Source organism: Cuculus canorus, chromosome 5 (genome assembly GCF_017976375.1).
Source record: "Cuculus canorus isolate bCucCan1 chromosome 5, bCucCan1.pri, whole genome shotgun sequence".
NCBI classification, from domain to species: domain Eukaryota; kingdom Metazoa; phylum Chordata; class Aves; order Cuculiformes; family Cuculidae; genus Cuculus; species Cuculus canorus.
The window spans coordinates 29,152,844-29,171,715 of NC_071405.1; the positions used below are offsets into that span (position 1 = coordinate 29,152,844).

Consider the following 18,872-nt stretch of genomic DNA (forward strand, 5'->3'; position numbering starts at 1 on the left):
TCCCAACCTCAGACACATTTCAGCATATCAAAAATCACATTCAAATGCCATCCTCGATCCAATTTCAGTGAACAAAACCCCAAGATTTTGGAATGCCAAAACCATTCCCACCACTACCTAAAACCTTCTCTGAGCTTACGGGGAGTGACACAAGACATTGTTCTTAACTAACAATAAGAAGCACACTTCTATTACAGAATAATACTCACATTATTTAATCTATAACCAAATACTCAAAAGCATATTAGATGAGGTCAACACAATACTCAGGCATAACTTTGACTTCACCTAGCTACTTGCAGATATTTCAGCCACCTGGATTCTGCCTGAGATCCCACAGAAAGATAATAATTGTATGCTCATAAACTTGCCTTAGGAAAGGAAAAGAAACAGAATTTTAAAAATAAATCATGTGTCAAAGAAGACCAAGCCAGCAGGAGAAGATGTGAGATGGTCTGCTTAAGTATCTTGATGATCTCTTTCTCTTGCCCTTGAGGTACTGATCTGGCATAAAGTCTCCACTGTCAGAGAGTGCCACAGTTCTTCAACAGCTGATAAAAACACGGACATTTTGTCCTATGGGGAGGAAATTCCCACATTTCCAAATAAGTCTTCATTCTAAACAGGAGTCAAAACATTGCATCTCAAAGTTTCCTGCAAGAATAAAATTTCAACATATTCAGTTTTAGAAAAGTAAGTTCATTTCATTGTTTAGTTGATTGGTTTTTTTCCTAAATCAAATTGGACAACAAGATGTTTCAGGGGAATCCTGAGATTGCCCCAAGCTCTAGAAGTACTTGAGGAACATCCCTTGGGAGTAGGCTATGAGCAATCAGGGCAGATTTTCAACATCCTCAGAAGCAGAACAGTTTGTGCTACAGACTCATCTGGTTTCACACACAATCAGGTTTTATGCACTACAAGTTCCCAATACTGGTTGGGGTTTGTTTACTTATATTAGATAGAATTTGCATTTGGGTTCTAGTTTTTCCAATATACAGTCTTGCTTACCATTTTCTTTCCAATTGCTGTCTGCCTGCACAAAGCCCTGTAAAGAACTGGATGTTGAGCAGATATGACCAACAGAAACGTTTTTTTCTGAGACAATGCAGAAGTCAGTCTAGTCTTCCCTTCAGCCTTAATGATACCAGATGATTTCATTGAAAAAAACAGCCCTGTATGTTTACATGATCCTAGTCTGAACTGGTTCCCTGACAAATACAAAGTCTCCATAAGCATCAAAGCTTTGCCATCAGATACCATTTTGGCACAGAAATGTGTTCACAAGGTCCTGTACTTTTTTTCTACTGAGTCTGTCCCCTTATACTGCTCATCAAACCTCTACATACATTAAAATGTTAAAAAAAAAAAAAAGACCAAAAAAAAACCAAAACCTGCCCCATCCAAGCTATGATGCCTAAAGACCATTCAATAGCAACTCAGACTGTTAAACACACTGGACTTCTCACTCCAGTCAAAGAGGACGGTAAGTAAGGCAACAACAAGCTAAATCCTTTCAATGCATTTTTTTTTAGCCTCTACATAGAAGTACATCTCATTATTACTGCATCTTCAACTCATAACAGATCAGGTTCTGATGGTCCTGTACAAATAAAATTGGATAGCTGAGTGACTGCTGCTTTGTACTTCTGCTTCTTTGCCTGACAAATGTCCAGATGTCTCTTCTGATACTGGTTAGATAAGAAAACAACACCAGGACCCTAATTAACAACTGGAAAAGAGCCAGGAGCTGCAACAGGTACTAGAGTCATCAGCAAAAGCAAGGAACCAAGACATACACGAAGCAAGGACTGGAGAAGCATGAACAACAAACGCATGATGAACTTAGAAGGCAGTCAAATTAATTGTAGCATTACCTAGAATGACTAGCTTCTGTTCAGAAAGAACAAAACATGAGGGAAGACATTTGCTTCCCTAGTAGTCCCACTGTGCATCCAGCATTGAACAAGGACAGGGAAACGATGTGACTGCAAATGGACAACAGGACCACAGATGGGAAGCAATGATGGAAATAGCTATAAACAGACAGGATGTGTCCAAAAGGAAGCTTTTCTGTTCAGAAATGGGTCATTCTCAGAAAGTATTTGAAAACATTGCAGCACACTAAATGACTTAATCCATCTCAGAAATTCCTAATGGTCTGTACAGAACAGTGGACTTCCTGGGGCTATGGCAGGTCATGTAATATCAGTCCCATCCACTTTGAATAAGGCAAGTTGCAGAAATAATCCCGGATTATGCAAATGCCAGAAATGTACCCTCTGGATATCAAGCGTCAAAACAAGGGACAAGGTGAATGTCCAACTTCATCCTTTTCTATCCTATATTAAATCCATATTCAATATTATTTTCTATACTACACATTAGCCTACTAGTCAACTTAGTGTCAATATAGGTGAAAAGGTTTGGAACAAACAGCTATCTGGAGATTTCAAGAATAGCCATGGTTTATATAGTTAGTGTGCAATTTGCTTTGCTTTCAAGACTACAGCCTACCTGAATCAGTTGTCAGAAACAAATTATTCTGGGGTTTGCAAGCTGTTATCTTGACTGAAGATGGTGTGTTTACGAAGTAGTCAATCAATATTCTGCTCTGAGAGTCATCTTCACAGTATTGCATAATTCTCACCTAGATTCACCATCTCCTGGAAAGCAAGGATTCTTTTTTTCACCTGGAAGGCACAGTTATTAATGTAGCACCTATAACGAGGAAATAAAGGCAAGCCAGAAACCATAAAGCACTAGCTCATTGTAACAGGCAGTCTACACTGGTTCACAGGCCAAGTACTGAGTATTTCCATTACATTAAATGAATCAAATATTCACAAGTCACAACAGCTGCGGAGCAAATCAGCCAACACACTGATAAATATGCAACTGGCATTTCATACCGTGTCAACGTATCAGCTCTACTGCAGCTTCCTGCCTTCGTGTAGTCTGTGCCTCTAGGAGGCACTATCGAACTGCAGTCCAGGGTACCTAAGGCATTCACAAAAGCAGCCACAGCCATAAATCCTTTTTTCACATGTTGTTGTTCATGTCCTCTCTATGAGGAGATGATTTATTTCTGTGGTAGGGAGCTACTCAAAGGAAAGCCTCGAAACATCCTAACAAGGATAAGTGTGACATATGTGTTATGTCAACCACTACCCATTAGAAGGCCTATTTCCTAGAACTGACATAGATGTCTAATATTTCAGAACATTCTTCTTAAACATATCATGCCATGTCAGGTTACATCATGTTGTGTACGTGATACATGTATCACATGATATACATCCTCCATCTCAGTACTCTGGGCCAAGTTTTTATTCATAATCTTGATCCTTCATGACATTCAGCCAGTGCAGCCAAAAAAAGGATTCCCGTGGACAGTAATTCTCTCGCCACAATGATTCAGAGGGGCTCATTCTCTGTAAAACAGAACTCTAGTCAGGACCAGAATGAGACCTCTTCCCCTCAGATAGTATGGGTGGTAAAGCTCTATGTTTGTTTATCTGAACCAATCTGGTGCAGAACTAGAGTAACATAGTGGTGAGTCAAGCTCACTATGCTTGCCCATGGAGTATTTCATTGTGTTCTTTTTGTTTGTGGTTCATGCTTATAATCTAAAAGGTCATTCTACACTGAAAGCAGTTGTTTAGCCTTTTCTGATGGAAAAACAATTCCCCATCTCACAATCCATAACAATAAAAATAAGAGCAACAAAACCACACCCACATGAAAGCACTAGCCAGCAAGAACATCCCATTGCACAACATCTCCCCATCTCATAGAGGCCAACACTTCCCAATACTCCCTAGATATCTGTTCATGAAGCTGGGTTATAAAGCATGCCCTGAAGGTGAACAGCTCCAAGAGTTCTTGGTCCTTTGCTTGATCCAAGCAGTTACTGTGAGTCATTGTTCTTATTTCATGAGTGACTTCAGTTTAAGGTCAATATGACAATGAGGTTGTCATGCTTGGACAGTAAATGATACATAGAAAACAGATGTTAACAGGTGTCCACATATTACTGCCAGTTGCCCCTGGACTTACATGTTTACTGCATAAATCTCTTTAGTGAAACATGTTGGGTCTTTATCAAAACACTCTCAAAGTCAGCACTAACTCCTGTGAGGGAGGTCATAGGAGAGAGAGTCCAAGATGAAGTCCAAACACAGCATGGAGATTACTTCCTATCAGAGGTGTGAATTACTGCTTGTTCACACAGAATTCTGCAGCCCCTTCACGGCATGTCTGTCTCCCCTTCCTCGAGTGGGAAATGCTTTGCCACGACACAAATCACGCTCCTGAGTTCTTCATTGCAAATCAAAAACTAAGACAGCTTAAGGCATATAATTTGGGTTATGACTTGCAATATTCATTAAGAGAACATCCAATTCTGGCCAAGAAAAAAGTGCCCTGAGCTACAATAATGAATACAGGGCTTGTTACAGCAACAAGACTGATGGTCTCATCCATAATGATCTGACAGTGGCTGCCTTTATATGGTACCTTGTTTTGATTTCCATATCAATAATTATATTAAGTATCTCAAAACATCTGGCTGGCTAGCTGACTTGTTGCATGTTAAAACCATCCTGTCTGTGGATATGCGTTGGAATAGGAGCTATTACAGAATCACATAACAGATGTTGGAAGCAGTAATCACTCTTCAAAATTTTGTTCTACACCAGCGCCAGAGAGTACTCACTGTGGTCCCTTCTGCCCCTAGAAGTTACGACTTGGATATGTGAACTGAGCCTCCCAATGCTAAATGAATGCACTAGCACAAAAATTCCTGTTTGTGCTGTTATCCAACAACTTCTACAAGGCACAAATTCAACACCTGAGTTAGTATTCACAGCATGGTGTCATTTTGTCACATCATACAAAGCAGAGAAAGATTTTCTGTTGCACACTATCCTGGCAATTCCTGGCTAGGAAGTCAATGCTGGGGTTTAACTTTCAAATTAATTGTACCTGTCCCTTGTCTGTAAGGGTGCATTTACCACTTCATGTGGGGCCTCAGGCATATATCAGCCAGCTTTTTACACTACCATGGCTTTGGGTGTCTTTTTCACCACTTGGTATTAAACAGATTTGAACAGCTTGGGGAATTAATGGATATTCCTCTCATTTGATTTGAAATTATAGTTAACTGTTTCTTCATATGCAGGGCTACAAAATCTCACTGTGAGTAAATGTGCAAGGTAACTTTAAAGCAAATATTATAAAGAAAGTCTGTTCTTCCTTTTCCTCTCTCCTTACTTCCTAGACTCCAACCTATACTCTCGGTATTTACCATGTGTTTTATTTGTTAGTTCTAGGACCAAAGCACAGGTATATGTAGCACCAGCTTAAAGTTTCCTGACTTCCAAAATGTAAATTTGAAAAACAGGGGCCAGAAGTAAATCATTATGTTATTTGTTCTTCTCTTGCAAGAACTGTTTTTTCTTAAAATTGTCAAATTTGCCAGATCAACAATTCTAATTCTCTTCACGTTTCATAGGGGAGCTATAAAGTGAATGAGCAGATGGAAAATGATCTCTACCTACTTTACAAGATGTCTTTTAAGATATTTTCAAACATATCTTCTGCATTTACAGCAGAAGTACTCTGAATATGCAGCCACATACAAATACAAGTAATTACACCTTTCAGTATAGCATACATTGTCATTTGTGTTTGCCTGAGGTGGCTATCAAGAAGACTTGTGGGTGTTTGGCATTTGCAGCATCTGACTTACCTTGTACAAGACTCTAGCTCAGAGCAGGGACTGGATGACATACTTCCAACAGCCTCTCTCCATGCACAGACTGTTTCACAGGACATAGGCAACACAGACACTTTAGGCTGGCAGAGGTAAGTCATAACTTCTAGAGCCCTTCTGGACCACAGCAAGTGCTCTCTGGCCCTGGTGTAGCAAAATAAAAAAAAATGAGGAATCATTATAACTTAGAGTGGGATGAGCAAAGGCGGGGTTTCAGCTGACCTGCAGCACTGAGCAGATATACTGGCAGAAGAGATCGTTTGACTGGAATGTATCCCATTGCTCTCTAGAGCAATAGTAGAAGCCAAGGAGGAAAGTACAACTCTTGGGATCATGGCCCTATCCCTATTCTGGCTCCAGTGGCACCAAGGAGTTGGGCCACAGTGCAAAGAGACACACTAACTCTGAAGGGAAGCATTTTATTTTTTGCAGTGACTTCTCTGGATACATCATTCAGCCGGTGGGCCAACAGTCAGATATCTTCTAATATAAAGTCATTGCTAGCTCCAAACTCTTTGCCTGAGTTTTGCTTGCCAGAGTAATTTTACAACATGAGGCTTGAAGAGTTGGTATTTTATTAAGTAACAGTTTGCAGGTCACAGATAAAGAAAATATTTTATAGCCCCCAGAGTCAAGATTCTTTCCATCTTTTTTTTTTTAAAGACACAGAGCTTTTTGCAAATCACAGTCTCCTGCCACAGCCTCTCTGATCCAGATCTCTACTCTTCCTCCAGTATATTTTCCACGCTCTATCCCCTACATCTCCCTGTGCCCTAAGGCCAAATTATACAAATGAATGTCTTGGGTTTTATGACATGGACACTGTTGAGAAACATTAACCCAAAGTCACATTAAGTTTTTCTTTCTTCAAATTGCCTTATAAATTTGAAACACAGATGAAGTTTTTCAAAAACTGCTAAGATACAAGCTCCAAGTAAACTCTAATGCTGAATAAGGCAAAAGCTGAAACAATATATAATTTTGTACAGAGAGTGGTGGAAGTCATGACTTTACAACTATAATTTGGGAGGGGGAACTAATGGCAGCCATAATCTTTAATTATGGAACGGTCTGGTTGAGCATATAGAGGAAATAAAACTTCTTAACATATGAAAGATTTCTTAACACATGAAAACTGTCACTTTTCATGGGTGAAGTCTTGGGAGCCAGATTCACTAGACCTTAATGTTCAAAGGAAAAGGAAGGTCCTGAGCCCAGAAAGGCTAAAAAGCAAAGACAATCCTAAGCCAGCACCCTTCTGTGAAACTACAGAAGATCAAAGGACATATCACCTCATCAATATTTGCAGGGTTATATGTACCTTCCTGACTTTGTTCTGCAAATCACAGATACAGATTCATAACCTCTAGCAGACACCTGCATGAGAATAAGTGTTTACACCCATACCTAGATATGCATCTGCATGGGGAAAAAAATTCAGGCTAGGAGAGCTACCAGCGATTTGGGCATGCAGTCAGAAAGAAACTAAATGTCATACAGAAGTTATAACTGAATCTTGGCTCGTTAAGAGACACAATGCAGCTGAATCGAGCCCATGTGCTGCCTGCTGTAGCCCTCTTATTACTGTGGTTTTAAATGTGGTTTACTTTAAAAGGTAGTTTAACTTCCCAGAAGGACTTTCCATTCCAGCCCTTGTTCAATGATGAGCCTCACTGGAATCAGCTTGATGTATATTTGCAAAAGTTAGAGCAAGACCATGTTTCAGTATTGAAGTTAAGAAATACCTGCACAATGAACCCAATCCTGCTTGCCTCCTGCATGCAAACAGCTTGGTTAGAGACAATAAAACCATTAATACAGCAGAGGCAAGAAGTTCTCACCTGAGAGGGATTAGTCGGAAATCACAGGAAAAAAAAGTTTAAAGAATCCCTTCCTAATGCCCAAGGTATGAGACTACTGTACAATATCATCAGGACCATCAAGATCTGCTCTAATTCAACATTGGTTGCAAATGGCAGTCTTTTAACATAAGTCAGGAAAGAAGTCCTTAAAAGTTATATCTGATCTTAAATATAGCTGAACTGGAGGTATTATGAGCAGTTGTTTTTCTCACAACCTGTATTAGCAATAGGAAACGCATTTCAGGTTACCTCTCTTTCTTTTGAGCAGTTTTTGTCATTTCTTACATGTCTGCCTCATTGAAATTGCCTCTTCCTTCCACTCTTCAGAATACACAAGTAAATAGCACAGGTAGTAGCTGGCTACAGGTGAGGTATCTTCCAGGATGCAGAAGGATTGCCACAGGACTGCCATGGCAGAGTTCGTATTGATGTAAATTCTAACAGTTAAGTTGCATATGTCATTATTTATGGTCTTTATTACTTTAATAGTCCATTCTGGAGTTAGTCAGTTAATATTCTGCCTGATCATTCTCAGCTAAGGATGTTTCATTAGCAGCACTGCTGTTATGGTAAAGAGAAAAGACTTATCATTCTTCCAAGATGAAGATCATGAAGTTTCGTGTTGGGAGGATTTTGGGGTTTTTTTAAATAGTTTAAGACAAACGAATTTGACCTGTCATATAAACACAATGATGGTCAATAATAAGCAATAACAATTTTTTTCCTCATTAGTTCTTCAATGTGTTGTTTTCCTGGATGCTCCACTTCACTGCATTAGGGCAATTTTATTGTTCATCCAATTCCAAAGAAGAACAATAATGACAGCAGCATCCAAAAAAATTTCTTATAATTGCTTAAATTGTAGAACACCTTACCAGGATATCAGGAAAATAGCCAAAGAATTTCACATTATAAAACTGGGCATATCATCTGATATAGCAATTTTGGGCACATTTTCAGACTAGCCAGAGTTTACAAGCTTTCCCAACTCTAGTGTAGCCAAAGATTTTCATCTGGTTCTAATGATATGAAACTAGAATATTTTTGGTGTCCTTTACACTATGCTACATTAAATTAAAGCTTAAAACATCAGTAAAGAAAAATCCATTCCTTTTGTATTATGTTTTCTATATTAAATGTTACGTATTTTGGCTAAGTAAATGTGTTTATTCTTGTAAAACTGTACAGCATTTACTATATGATACAGTCAGTGGAATCCTTAGTTGAGTTACTCTTGCATGCTCCTGGTCCACAGCCCACTGAGGCAAAGGGAAGTGTTTCCATTGCAATCAATGGGCTCTAAATAAGGCTCTTACTGTGAGTGACACCGGATCCTTACTCATCCTAAAACACGTATGAGGTTTCAATACTTCTCCCAAGAGAAAAGCTTCAAATTATGCTTACGGTAGCTCTTCCTAAATTCAGTAATAAAAGGGCCTACTTGTGCATTCCATGCACACTTTGTAACCCAAATGAAGTTCAGTGAAGTCAAAATAATAAGGATGTGAAAAGAGGTTTCATAGTGGAAAAGCACTGTAAACTATATAGTCTTCATATGGACTCTAGCTAGCTATAAATAGGCTCTCTAGGTGTGACTTTCACAAATACCTGTGAGACTTCATCTTCCTACAGTTGTTGAAAAACAATGGAATTTTGAAAATCCCATCCTAAAAGCAGCTTGTCAGATCTGAACTCAGCCATAACAAGTTACAATCCCCTACATTTCACTAGCAATCTTAGAATCTTGTTCTTCAGGTCAAAACACAGACCAAGATTTTGGAAGATGTCTAGGAGAAAAATCTGGTTTTAACAAATGAAGTGCCAAGATTTTGTAGGTTTCAAGGATGACAAACCAATCTAGAGGTCTGAGCAACCATGAAGGTCAACCAGCCACTGCCTCAAGAAGCTGACCTCACCCATGCATCGGCTGAGGTCAACCAACAGCTTTTTAGATGAAACCGGGGAGATTAAGATTAGATATTGGGAAGACATTTTTTTACTGTGAGGGTGGTGAGGCACTGGAACATGTTGCCCAGGGAAGTAATGGAAGCCCCATCCATAGGGGTGTTCAAGACCATGTTGGATGAAGCTATGAGCAACCTGGCAGATGTCCCTGCCCATGGCAGTGGGGTTGGAACTGAATGATCTTTAAGGTCCCTTCCAACCCAAACCATTCTATGATTCTATGAACAACAAAGACAATTTCTTACTTATTAAACCAGTTTATGTTTTACTGTAGAAAGTGGCCATCATCTTTTTCTGTGTTTTGTTTTTCTTTGTAGTTCCTATCACTATAACCCTCAGAGCAAATTTCATCCCTCTCATAGCAAACCCAACAGCAAATATCCCAGCTATCTCACTGAGGTTAGCTGAGATATAGGTATTATCCAAAGGGAACATCACAGCCTGTTCTGTTCTATAAGCTTCCCTGAATCTAAATATGCTAGTAGGGTAAACTTGATTTTGCTTCTCCTTTCTCTCTGCTTTTTTCTTCTTTCTCCACGGTACCTTCCGTGTTACTACTACAAAATAGTTAGAACATATAGTTCCAACGCTAAATTTCTTACAAAGCCTTCTAAACAGGAGTTTTTCTGAAGTAAGAGAGGACTGAAAGAGGACTGCATGAATTGGCCCATACGGAGTTACATGCTAACTGTTGTTATTGTTCTCAGAGAGTGCATTTAAGGTTTTGGGAACAAACAATAAAACAAACAGCTGAACAATTTTAATCATGGCCCAGTTCCTAGTTACAATTATTTTTAAGCTGTCTCACCATTAGCTAGACTCTGATTTGTTTTCCCTAGTGAAAAAATATATTATGTAAAACTTAAAGAAATACTGATTTGAAATGACAGTAAAAGTAAAACAAAACAAAACAAAAAAAAAGATTCTTAAATGTAACATGCTACGACTTCTGCTTTTAGGCCAGCATTTGTGTATGAGTTACACAAAATTTTTTAAATCTTCCATTCTCTATGTACTTCATGTACAAGCCAATTACCTAGGAAAACTTGCTTTCCTAGATAAGTTAAAAGAGTAGTCTCTGAACTCTATGACTAGAAAGAGAATATCAGATTTTGACCACAGACATGTCTGAGCAGAACTAGAATGTATGTTTATACGAAAACCATGTTTCATGCATTCTGTATTTCAAAATGCTACAGCAGGGACACATCAAATCAGAGTAAGACAACAGCTCACACAATCAAATGAGAACAGGAAAGTAAGATGGCATAAGGACATGAAGACGTTCAGAAAGGCTACAGACCAAGAATCTCCTTTTTAAATCACTTATTCATTCATTCATTCATTCAAGGCCTGATTCAATTAATTCTGCTGGAGTCAACAGGAAGACGTATGGGCTTCAGTGTCTGTTATTGTTGCTCATCACTTGTGTCGCAGTAGCCTACTGAAGACTCAATTAAGCTCAAGCACTGTAATACCAGGTGCTATACAAACACCCACAGTGTCACAATCCCTTCTTACCAGAGTTGCATCAAGCAAGACTTTGAACCATGTAGGGCAAAAAAAAATATGGCAAACAGAACATGGAAAAGAATCCAAAGGGAGGCTGGGAATTGAAACTGGATTGCAAAAACAGCCAGCGGTAAAGCAAGGAAGATTTTTGTTGCCTGCTTCTACTTGGTGCCCTGTCTATTAAACTGTTCTGCCTGCTGATGGACTTTGGGTCAAAGCTGCACTGCACAATATGAATCATAATCGAGTGAATGAACCAAAAAAACCTACCTGCTAAATACAATGAACAGCTGTCAGAGTGCTTCAGATTATATGCACTGCACTGAAACTACCTTGTGTGCCGAAGGCAGGAATCACTAGTGCTCCACTTCCAAATGCTTGTTTTTATTAAGAGTTCTGTAGAAAAATGACATAAACAGAAACACAGAATCACTCTAGAGGTTACCCATTTCCCTTCCTCCAACACTACAGCAGGCTTAGTTATAACCATGTCATTCCTAACAGATGTTTGTCTCATCTGTTGATGGATGTTCCAAGCTCTCATCAGGGAATCACTTGCAGCATTTTACTTCCCTTGCCATTAGATCTATTTCCCTTACTTCTAATCAGAACCTTTCTTGCTACAGCTTATGTAGAAATTCTTCTCCTACCATGTCCTCTCTTCAGTCTTCTCCTCTTTAAGCTAATCTATCTAAATGCATTCAAATCTCTCCTTGTACATCATATTGTTGGCTAACATTCAGCTTGTGAGCCACTGTACCTTAGTGCAGTATTTTTACTTGGGTCATCCATCCTTCATTTACACAGTTGATTATTCCTATCTAAGTGCAATAACTTGCACTTGCTTCTCAAACAGCCTTTGAACTTCATTTCTAAATATAACTTTGAATTCTAATTATTTTCTTTAGTGTCTATAGAGTTAGTGTCAACTGCAAATTTTATAAGCTTGCTCAAACCATCATGAAAGACACTACTGAAAATCTTGAGTACTGGGAGGCCTCAACAGATATTCTTTCAATTCATCAAACACCTACTGAAAAATATTATTTAGACATAGTTAGTAAGCCAATTTTTCACTCACTCTATAGTAGTTTAATTGAGAATGTTTGCCTTAATTTCTTATTAGAATGTCATATAAGCAATATCAAAGATCTTAATAAAATCAGGGTAGACTGACTAATACTTCTGTAACTAGAGCCTGCTGGTCTGCTGTAGATTAGCTTGACACAGTTTGACAACTGACACTATTTGTTTCTGACTGTTATTCATATGTGAGTGTTATTCTACCTTTATCATCTATGTGTTTAAAATTAGGTTGTTTGTCATTTGAGGTGGGGGGAGAGTTGTATTTATATTGATTGGTCTTTTCTTTCTAACTGTTTTTTTTCCTCCTTTCTAAAAGTAGACATCACCATTTCCTCATCTATCTTCAATTAGTTATCAATTACTAATTATTCTGAGACTGCTTTTTTTTAAAAATATCTCTAAAGGTAGTACATAAATTCCAGACAATCTGAAACAATTAACTTAGTTAAATACCATGCAGTTAAAATCTCTACCTTAGCGAAAGTACGCAGGGAAACACGACTACTCAGTTTGCAATTTCCTGAGTTCTTTCAGTGTTTTCCTTTGTGATGTTAGTTACCCCTTCTGTAAACCTCTCCTCACACATCTTAACTGGCGGAATTAACTGAAATTTTTTAGAAACCTGTGTTATCACCCAGGAACAAAGCTGAATCGTTCACATACAGATTTGGTGTTACGGCTACAAGGAATAAATATCATGCTCAGATTCTCTGGTAACTAAGAAGCAATGAGTACACATCTCCACTCTCCAAAGAGTTTAGCACTATGCAGAAATTGCTGCTGAATTCTGGAAGCAGTGTAGATGCATCAGACAAATGTTGCATCTAAACTAATTAAACCTATTATTCTGCAGAGCTAGTTATCTCAGACAGAAAACTACGTCATAAGCATCAATGTTTCAGATGGGGAATAGAGTTCTTCAAAGATAGTTCAGGCTTTTTTCTGCACATTGCTGCATCATTGATTTCACCTAGAGCCAAATAAGATTAAAAAATGGCAACTCCTTCCATCTACTGCCTTTCCACATTAAAATAAGATGACAAAAAGCCAAGGTTCATCTACATATATTCTTGAAGACATGAAAATGTTGCTGAGACAGTTGTATACAGTCTTGACACCAGATTAATAGTAAATTCCATAACTCTGTCATCATAGGAGTCCAAAACCTCCTAGCTACCTTGTTAACATAATACATATGTTGAAACCAGAAAAAGAATCAGTCGAAATGGCCAGAGTCATACTGATCCTCATCTTGTACTCTGTTCCTTTTTCACCCTATATTGAATGTGGAGAGAGTAATTTGACAGGTCACTTACTATTTCTTAATGACTCTGCATTTCCAGGAATTCTAAGAAACTAAAACAAAGTTTGTTGTGAAAACGTAAATTATTGTCATAGTACACAGTATGAATACCGAATGGGAATATTTAGATGGAATTGCCTCATTTGCTTTATCCTTTTTTAACTGTTGATGAACACATGTCCAATGATTTGAAGTTCTGTGAACTTTCTGCCCACTAACTACAACCTTTCAATGCAAGGCCCAACCTACTCAATCGCATCCCTGTCAGTACAGTTGTTTTCAAAGTAAGAGATCAGGGAATAAACTCTGGGCAGAAGGACAAACCTATAAACAATTCAGACCGTTCTTTATTGAAAGATTGGCTGGAATATCAAACAAACTGCCAAAAGTTACACAGCCAGGAGTTAAAGTGACTTGTGTGCATTAATTCAAGAAAAAGTTGGATTATGTTTTGGGAAACAGGGAAATATTGCATTGCAGCAGCCACTAGCTTTTTTTTTTTTATCTCCTCATTTATTTTTTTACAGTTGTTATTCTGGTTGGACTGTTTCACACACTTAACAGTTATACTGCAATTAGCAAATTTTCTTCTTTCTTTTTCTGTAATTTGCAAGAAGTTTCGCCGTGGTTATACAAGACTGAAAGACTGACCACTGGGTCCCCTTTGCAAGACTACATTTATACCTTTACTTTCTGAAGTAAATATGTCTTTTTTTTTTTTTTTGGTTTAAGAGTGCCTAGCAGCACTTTAAAAATAAATTTAAGCCTTAAAAAACAGATGAGGAAGATAAGATAAAGTAAGACATCTTAATGAGTACGCAGCTGACTAGATAGTTCAATAGACACCTGGAGAACAGAAAAATTGAACTGAAAAGTATCTTCATCTGCTACATGTTTCTGTCATGTCTGACCCCTTTCTGGTCATCAGGACTTATTACACAGCAGGATAAACAACCAGATACAGGAGAAATAGTTCAGGGGAAAAGAAAACAACATGAAAAGTCAAATGTTAAACCGTTTTTCACCAAACTTCTGTGTCATAATAAAACTGATAAAAAAAAATGTTTTTGTTGGAGAAAAAGTGATTCTTACTGTTTGCCAGAAAACTAAAGCACCAAGATAATCACCAAGGCAGAACACAGGAAAGAAGCAAAACGGAGGGAGGGGGAGTTGGAAAAGATAAAAATAAGAAGGCTCAAAGATTGCTGTTATTAGTGAAGTCCCTACATTCACCCAAGCTGTCATCCTAGTGCCTGGTGCCACCAACAAAAGTAATAGTAATGATGAACACTGCTGTTTCAACAGGAAAGACAGAAAATGGATGGCAAAAAACGTCACCCAGTCCCTTTCCTTTACAATGCATTCTTCTTTCCTGCGGCACATCTCCTAATAGTCTGTCCAGTATATTTGTAAAGTTCCAAAGGATCAAGTTTCTACTGTCTTCCTTCAAAGAGGCTTTTGTGACTTAGGGCTGATTAAAATAGGCTTTTGTGACAGGGCTGATCAAAATAGGCCACATAATTAATTGCTACTGACCACTTGATCAATACGAACGCCTCAAGATGAGGCCACCTGCAAACAACTTGGCCTTAGCCTTCATTGGGAACTCTAATTAACGCAATTATCTGTTGGAGGAAAAACACAGCTAAGCATACATAGATGGGGTTAAGAAAGTCAAAGCTCACCAACAGTTGAATTTGGAGAGGGATAGGAAGGGCTACAAGAACAAATTCTACAAGTACATCAGCAGCAAAAGGAAGACTTGGGAAAATGTGGGGTAGCTGCTGAATGGGATAAGCTACATGGAATAGGCCACTATACCCATCTTGATGTAAGAAAGAAATTCTTCACAGTGAGAACAAGCAATCACTGGAACAATCTACTAAGGAACGTGTTGGAGTTCTCATCACTGGAGGTTTACAACACACAACTGAACATGGTGTTAGTTAATCTCCTTTTAAACAAAAGGTTGGTCTATGTGTTCTTCCAAAGTGCCTTGCAACATAGTTTGTTCTGTGATTCTGTGACTCCATGATTTTATACTCAATGCCTTCTTCACATCAGTGAACCTGACAGCCTTCTATGATAAGCTGATTAGTCTGGTAGACAAGCAGTGGCTATTATTTATCTTGATTTTAGAAGGGCTTCTGACACTCCCATAATAGTCTCATAGAAAAACTGATTAATATGGGCTAAATAAATGAACAGGGAGGTGGGCTGACAATTAGCTGAATGGCTCAAAGTGGTGTGATCAGTGGCAGGAAGTCCAGATGGAGGAGACCAATCACCAGGAATGCATTGCAGGATCCAATCCTGTTTAACATCCTCATTCATTACCTGAATGATAGCACAGAGTGCACTCTCAGTATAAAAAATCTGGAGGAGCTGGTTGTGCTTCCTTTGAAGGGACCTCAACCAAGAAAACAACAGCAAGCGCACAAAGTTCAACAAAAGGAAATGCAAAGTCCTGCACCAGGGGAGGAACAAGGCATTGCATCAGTACAGATTGAAGGGAGACGGGATGGAAAGCAACTTTGCAGAGAATGGCCTGGGAGTCTTGGGGAAAAAGTACTTGAACATGAGCCAGCAATGTGCCCTTAGGGGAAAACTCAACAGCCTGCTGGGCTGTATTAGGTAGAGTGCTACGAGTAGATAAGGAAGATGATATTTCCCCTCTAATCAACACTGGTGAGACACACCAGGAGTTCTGGTCTCCCCAGGACAAGAAGGACATAGGCATACATCCATTAAAATGTCAAAAAGATTATTAAAATATCAGCTGAGACCATTTAGTTCACATAGCAGAAGGCATGGGGAATCTTACCTGTGTGTATAAATACCTGCTGAGAGATTGTAAAGAAAAGCTAGACTCTTCTTCTTGGTGTCCAATGACAGCAAAAGTGGCAACGGGCACAAACCGAAACACATGACAATCCATTTAAATACAGAAAAACAACTTTTCACTGTGATAGGGGTAGACCACTGTAATAGGTCCTCTAGAGAGGTTTAGGAGTCCCCACCTCTGCAGACATTCAAAATACAACTGGACACTGCCCCAAAGAACCTTCTGTACTTGACCTTGCTTTAAGCAAGTAGCTTGGACTACATGATATGCAGAAGTCCCTTTTAACCTCAAGCATTCTGTGATTCTGTGCTCCAGGCAAATCTGTCATGAAATTTAAAATATCTTACATATTGCAAAAATGTTTAGCTTTCCTCAAAATCCAGTAAAATCGAAGATGAAAATGAAGATGAAAATGAAGAAAGCAGTTACTACATCCACACCAATCAGTAAATAGCCGAGAAGCAGAACCAGATGAACACTGTCATGTAGCTGTGGAGCTGTGTCATCAGATGATGTTCCAAATGCGGGAGGTAAAATCTGTAAGGTTTAAATTAAGACACAAAGTAGATTTACTAAAAGCTTTTGACTTTTTGATCCAAGTATTTATCATTATTTTAAGTTGACAGTTGAAGTTCATCTTTTGTAATGATAAACTCTGGATGGATGAAACCTGTCTGGGCCTGCCCTTTAGTTCATTCTTAGCTGCATTCCCTTGGTCTTTGAGGAAAAAGCAGTCAAATTAGGAAGTTCTCTAACAAAATGGTTTTCAGGAAAGCAGCATTGTTTCTATAGAAAACAGAGAAGTCCAGTTGTTGAATCTCTATTCATGAGACAGGAAAAGGAAATATGGCTATTTGACAAAAAAGTATCTAAAATCATACTGAAGGGTCTTCAAAGTGATGGAGATGCCACAAGTGACAGTTGTGATCTACCCCTGCATGCAGTAAAAAATTATACATTGACATCCCAGGGAGTGAAAGATTCAAAATTACTCAGTCAGGATGCTACTAGAAACAAAGTCTTGGAAGAAAGTAAAGATCAAATACTAATCTGCGGACAAAGGTCATGGAGAAAGAGAGCATTTCTTAAAGAGAAAGCCTGAGATAGTATCTGTAAGCAATGCTAGTGATGAGGGAGGAAGGGAGGAGAATTGTGTCTGTACGCATTTATTATTGCCAAATAGGCTGAAAAAAACCCCCAACATTACTGCTATGATATTTTCTTCACAAGATCTAAAGGACAGCAGCAGTGGAATCTGCTGTTTGTGTTAAAGTGTCAGGAGGGGAAAGAACAAAGGCATGGAAACATCTGCTTTTAGAAGCCACTTGAAAAATAATTATGCAATAGCCTGTGAAAAACATCTGTTAAAAATGCTGCTGTCCACCCATCCCATAGAAAGAAGACACTTAAGGAAAATGTAAGCAAGACCCGGAGAAGATCATGGTTCATTTTTCTCTTAGAACATCCATTACCCCAAATCTAAACTGAAACCCAACGGTAAGTTTAGCAAGAGAAATGTATGGTAACAACAAGCAGGATGATACACTGCTGCCAAGCAGATGGTACAACCTGCTGTTACATAATCAATACAACTTGAACCAGAAACCACGCTTAGCATGTGTACTCTTTCTGAATACAAACAAATTGCTTCCTGGGAATTTTCAGCCCTCCCATTCACAGAATCCAAGGTCCTGCAATCATGGAGCTCTCTGTTCTACACCAACCAAACTCTTCCAGCATAAAGCGTTGCTACTGGTTTAAAATCCAAACCATTTAGGTGGACCAGTGAATGTGATGCATTGTTGTGTTGTCACAATGCTACCTGAATCCTAAAGAATGCTCTCCCCTTATCACTTTGTTGTGCTGTACACACTTAATAGCTAAGTCAGTACTGGTTTACATTTTCTGAGGTATGTAATTTAATGTAAAACGTTTTAACCAGCAGTTAAGATAGCGTGCGTGTGTGCTGTTCCCATGGTCCTCCTGATATGCAGAAATTGGGTGAACGGCAAGATTTTTCCCTGTTCTACCCTATCCCTACTTCATTAGCCAAAGTAAAGGAAGAGTTCATGTTTTAGTTCTCAAGAAGGCTTACATGAGCAAAACCACAACACCTGATACACTCCAACTTCTGCAATGAATACTCAGCATGGCTAACTTCATCTACGGATAAAGTGGCATACAACGGATGAGATTCAAAATTGCATGTGACAGAAGGAGACTGGACGTGAGACTCCTGTCTCTCCTGTATCCTCAAGTTCATGCTCAAATTCAGTTGCATAAGAAATTCTGCCCCTCCTACCAAAACAAATTCCCCTTGGGCCTCAGAACAGACCCCTAAAATTCATTGCCATGTGTTTCTGTATTTGCCTCAGAAGTGGGTATTTGTCAGCAGAAGCAAACCATTTGCTCCAAATACAATATGGTTTGTAAAATGCTTTGAAATCCTCAGTAGTAAGCGACAAGCTAGAGTAATGTAAGAGGCTATTGGTTTTATGTCAATAGAACAATGACTCCAAAATA

General features: G+C 38.7%; 1 long non-coding RNA gene across 1 annotated transcript in view; it reads right to left on the reverse strand.

The window, feature by feature from the left end:
* Nucleotides 1-147: 147 nt before the first annotated feature.
* Nucleotides 148-18,872, reverse strand: part of LOC128852407 (uncharacterized) — a 44,958-nt gene continuing 26,233 nt past the window's right edge. Inside the window, exons 2-4 of the long non-coding RNA XR_008450236.1 lie at nucleotides 5,753-5,920; nucleotides 2,518-2,693; nucleotides 148-654 (exon numbers count right to left, since the gene is read on the reverse strand). This is a non-coding gene — a long non-coding RNA (uncharacterized LOC128852407). The remainder of the gene's footprint in view (nucleotides 655-2,517; nucleotides 2,694-5,752; nucleotides 5,921-18,872) is intronic.